The 5,448-nt window shown below is 38.8% G+C and overlaps 1 pseudogene; it reads left to right on the forward strand.

The window, feature by feature from the left end:
* Positions 1-3,294: 3,294 nt before the first annotated feature.
* Positions 3,295-4,095, forward strand: LOC132482936 (ubiquitin-conjugating enzyme E2 D2-like; annotated as a pseudogene).
* Positions 4,096-5,448: the final 1,353 nt, after the last annotated feature.

Consider the following 5,448-nt stretch of genomic DNA (forward strand, 5'->3'; position numbering starts at 1 on the left):
AGGCCCGCGCACCGTGATGAAGAGTGGCCCCAGCTTGCCACAACTAGATAAAGCCCTCGCACAGAAATGAAAACCCAACACAGCTAAAAATAAATAAATAAATAGATGAAAGTACCCTTAATTAAAAAAAGAAAAAAATGTATTTCACACCAGGGTCAAAAATTAAAAGAAAAAGCAAAATAAAAAAAACAAAAACCAAGGGAAAGGGAAATCTCTCCCAGCAGCCTCAGGAGCAGCAGACTAAATCTCCACAATCAACTTGATGTACCCTGAATCAGTGGAATACCTGAATAGACAACGAATCATCCCAAATTGAGGAGGTGGACTTTGAGAGCAAGACATATTATTTTTCCCCCTTTTCCTCTTTTTCTGAGTGTGAATGCTTCTGTGTGAGATTTTGTCTGTATAGCTTTGCTTTCACCATTTGAATGCTCAACATAATGAATCATTAAAGAAATGTAAATCAAATCTACAATGAGGTATCACCTCACACTAGTCAGAATAGCCATAATCAAAAAATCTACAAACAATAAATTCTGGAGAGGATGTGGAGAAAAGGGAACCCTCTGGCACTGTTGGTGGGATTGTAAATTGATATAGCCACTAGGGAGGACAGTATGGAGGTTCCTTAAAAAACTAAAAATAGAAGTCTCATACGACCCAACAATCCAACTACTGTGCATATATCCTGAGAAAGCCATAATTCAAAAAGAATTATGTACAACAATGTTCATTGCAGGTCTATTTACAATAGCCAGGACATGGAAGCAACCTAAGTGTCCATCGATAGATGTATCGATAAAGAAGATCTGGCACATATATACAATGGAATATTACTCAGCCATAAAAAGAAACAAAACTGAGTTATTTGTAGTGAGGTGGATGGACTTAGAGTCTGTCCTATACAGTGAAGTAAGTCAGAAAGAGAAAGACAAATACTGTATGCTAACACATATATATGGAATTTAAGAAAAAAAAAATGTCATGAAGAACCTAGGGGTAAAACAGGAATAAAGACACAGACCTACTTGAGAATGGACTTGAGGATATGGTGAGGGGAAGGGTAAGCTGTGACAAAGCGAGAGAGAGGCATGGACATATATACACTACCAAACACAAAACAGATAGCTAGTGGGAAGCAGCCGCATAGCACAGGGAGATCAGCTCGGTGCTTTGTGACCACCTTGATGGGTGGGATAGGGAGTGTGGGAGGGAGGGAGACGCAAGAGGGAAGGGATATGGGAACATATGTATATGTATAACTGATTCACTTTGTTATAAAGCAGAAACTAACACACCATTGTAAAGCAATTATACTCCAATAAAGATGTAAAAAAAATCTACAAACAATAAATGCTGGAGAAGGTGTGGAGAAAAGGGAACATTCGTGCACTGTTGGTGGGAATATAAATTGATACAGCAACTATGGAGAACAGTATGGAGGTTCCTTAAAAAACTAAAAATAAAACTACGATACGACTCAGCAATCCCACTACTCGACATATACCCTGAGAAAACCATAATTCGAAAGGATGCAAAGCAGAAGTAGAGACATAGATGTAGAGAATAAATGAATGGTTACCAAGGCATGGAGGGTGGTGGGATGAATTGGGAGACTGGGACTGACATATATACACTACTATGTATAACAGATAACTAATGAAAGCCTACTGTATAGCACAGGGAACTCTACTCAGTGCTCTGTGGTGACCTAAATGGGAAGGAAATCTAAAAAAACAGTGGGTATATGTATATGTATGACTAATTCACTTTGCTGTACAGCAAGAAACTAATACAACCATACTCCAATAAAGCTTAAATTAAAAAAATACCCACTAAAAATAGAGTGACCATATGATCCAGCAATCCCTCTCCTGGGCGTATACCTGGACAAAACTCTAATTTGAAAAGACACATGCACCCCTATGTTCATAGCAGTGCTATTTACAATAGCCAAGACAACAAAACAACCTAAATTTCCATCGACAAATGAATGGATAAAGAAGATGTGGTACATATATACAATTGAATATTACTCAACCTTAAAGAAACAATGAAATAATGCCATTAGCAGCAACATGGATGACCCTAGAGATTATCCTACTAATAAAGTCAGCCAGAAAGACAAAGACAAATACCATATGTTATCACTTATATGTGAAATCTAAAATATGTCACAAATGAATTTATCTATGAAACACACTCACAGACATGGAGAACAGAGTTGTGCTTGCCCAGGGGAAGGGGGAGTAGGGGAGGGATGGATTTGGAGTTGGAATTAGCAGTTGCAAACTATTAGGTCCTACTATATAGCACAGGGAACTGTATCCAGTATCCTGAATGAAAAAGAATATGAAAAAGAATATATATATACATTTTTTACATATGTAATATGTATATAACTGAGTCACTTTGCTGTACATCAGAAACCAACGCAACATTGTAAATCAACTATATTTTAATAAAATCAATTTTGGGGACTTCCTTGGCTATCCAGTTAAGACTCTGCACTTACACTGCAGATGGCATGGGTTCCATCCCTGGCTGAGGAACTAAGACCCCACATGCTGCATGCAGTGCAACCAAAAATAAATAAAAAATCCTATAGGGAGTTCCCTGGTGGCCTAGTGGTTAGGATTCCAGGCCCAGGTTCAATCCCTGGTCAGGGAACTGTGATCCCACAAGCCATGGTGCAGTGTGGCAAAAAAAAAAAAAAAAAAAATCTTATAGGTTCCAAAAGAGTTTAGGTAAACTCATGAGAGATATCTAAAAAACAAAATTATTTATTTAATCTAAATTATTTATTTAATCAAAAATTAAAATAAATTGGTGGTAAGGAAACAGACTGTTAAATGACACAAGATAAAAAAACTTAATGTTATATTTTAAAAAAATCAAACCTTGTGAAGTCCCTGGTGGTCCAGTGGTCAGGACTCTGCACTCTCACTTTCCAAGGCCTAGGTTCAATCCCTGGCTGGGGAACTAAGATCCCACAAACCGGTGGGTGCAGCCAAAAAAAAAAAAAAAAAATCACACCTTTTGATAGTATTCAAAAATACCATCACCTCACTTCATGTGCATTAGAGCCATAGGGTCAGGGATGCAGCAGCTGTCGGGTGGGCAGGGAGGAGGCCGAGGCCACAGTTTGAGGGATGCCTTGGCCCCTCTGCACCTGTGTAGGGTCTGTGTGAGATGAAGAAACTACCCTTCCCAGTAGCCCGGAAAATCAAGAGCTTGTGTTGGAACTTTGAGCACATACAGAGATAGTGAGGAGCCAGATAAAAAGCACAGACTATGGTGCTGAAACGAATTCATAAGGAACTTAGTGATTTGGCCCATGATCCTCTGGCACAATGTTCTGCAGGTCCAATTGGGGATGATATGTTTCATTGGAAAGTCACAATTATGGGACCTAATGACAGTCCATGTCAAAATGGTGTATTCCTTTTTTTTGATAGGTAAATATAAAATTCAGTATTATTTTATTATTGATTCTTATGACCCAGCAATCCCACTACTGGGCATATACCCTGAGAAAACCATAATTCAAAAAAAGACCTATACCACATGTTCACTACAGCACTATTTACAATAGCCAGGACATGGAAGCAACTTAAGTGTCCATTGACAATGAATGGATAAAGAAGATGTGGCACATATATACAATGTAATATTACTCGGCCATAAAAAGAAAAGAAATTGAGTTATTTGTAGTGAGGTGGATGGACCTACAGTCTGTCATACAGAGTGAAGTAAGTCAGAAAGAGAAAAACAAATACCGTATGCTAACACATATATATGAATTATTTTTGACAGTTCATCTTCCTATGGACTACCCCTTCAAACCAGGTTGCATTTACCATAAGAATTTATCATCCAAATATCAACAGGAATGGCTGCATTTGTCTCGATATTCTAAGATCACAGTGGTCACCTGCTTTAACTATTTCTAAAGTTCTTTTATCCATTTGTTCACTGCTGTGTGATCCAAACCCAGCTGACTCCCTAGTACCAAAGATTGCATGGATCTATAAGACAGACAGAGCTAAGTACAACAGAATATCTCAGGAATGGACTCATAAGTATGCCATGTGATGCTGCCTTAAGGTCAGAATAACCCACATTATAGCTGGAATAAACTTTAAATTACTATTCCTTTTTTGATTTTCTTATCCAGCTGCTCCCCTATCAGACCTTCTCTTTTTAAATTTTATTTTTTGTTTAACTCCCTCCATTTATTCACATGCTTATCTGAGAAGACTTAAGTTCTTCCAGCTTTGGACAATAGCTGCTTTTAGAAACTGTAAAGTAATTACAAGAGAACAATGCCCGATATTCAAAAAAAAATTTTTTTTAATGGAGTATGTAGGGCTTCCCTGGTGGCGCAGTGTTTGAGAGTCCGCCTGTCGATGCAGGAGACACGGGTTCGTGCTCCGGTCCGGGAAGATCCCACATGCCGTGGAGCGGCTGGGCCCGTGAGCCATGGCCGCTGAGCCTGTGCGTCTGGAGCCTGTGCTCCACAACGGCAGAGACCACAAGAATGAGAGGCCGGCGTGCCACAAAAAAAAAAAAAAAGGAGCATGTATGTTATATGGCCAAAGCCTTCACTCTAATTTGGTTATAAGACTAAAACCATTCCTCACAGCTCTAACATGCTGAAGAATCACCTGATGGGGAGGGACATGGATAGTCAGTTGTCACATCAAAGTAAGCAACATTATTTTAGCAGCATTCATTCTTTATTTATTTATTTATTTATTTATTTTATTTTTTATTTTTTAACATCTTTATTGGAGTATAATTGCTTTACAATGGTGTGTTAGTTTCTGCTTTATAACAAAGTGAATCAGTTATACATACGTCCCCATATCTCTTCCCTCTTGCATCTCCCTCCCTTCCACCCTCCCTATCCCACCCCTCTAGGTGGTCACAAAGCACTGAGCTGATCTCCCTGTGCTATGCGGCTACTTCCCACTAGCTATCTATTTTATGTTTGGTAGTGTATATATGTCCATGCCACTCTCTCACTTCGTCCCAGTTTACCCTTCCCCCTCCTCGTATCCTCAAGTTCATTCTCTAGTAGGTCTGCACCTTTATTCCCATCTTGCCCCTAGGTTTTTCATGACCTTTTTTTTTTTTTTGATTCCATATATATGTGTTAGCATACGGTATTTGTTTTTCTCTTTCTGACTTACTTCACTCTGTATGACAGTCTCTAGGTCCATCCACCTCACTACAAATAACCCAGTTTCATTACTTTTTATGGCTGAGTAATATTCCATTGTATATGTGTGCCACATCTTCTTTATCCATTCATCTGTTGATGGACACTTAGGTTGCTTCCATGTCCTGGCTATTGTAAATAGAGCCGCAATGAACATTTTGGTACATGACTCTTTTTGAATTATGGTTCTCTCAGGGTATATGCCCAGTAGTGGGATTGCTGGG

Source organism: Mesoplodon densirostris (genome assembly GCF_025265405.1).
Source record: "Mesoplodon densirostris isolate mMesDen1 chromosome Y unlocalized genomic scaffold, mMesDen1 primary haplotype SUPER_Y_unloc_1, whole genome shotgun sequence".
NCBI lineage: Eukaryota > Metazoa > Chordata > Mammalia > Artiodactyla > Ziphiidae > Mesoplodon > Mesoplodon densirostris.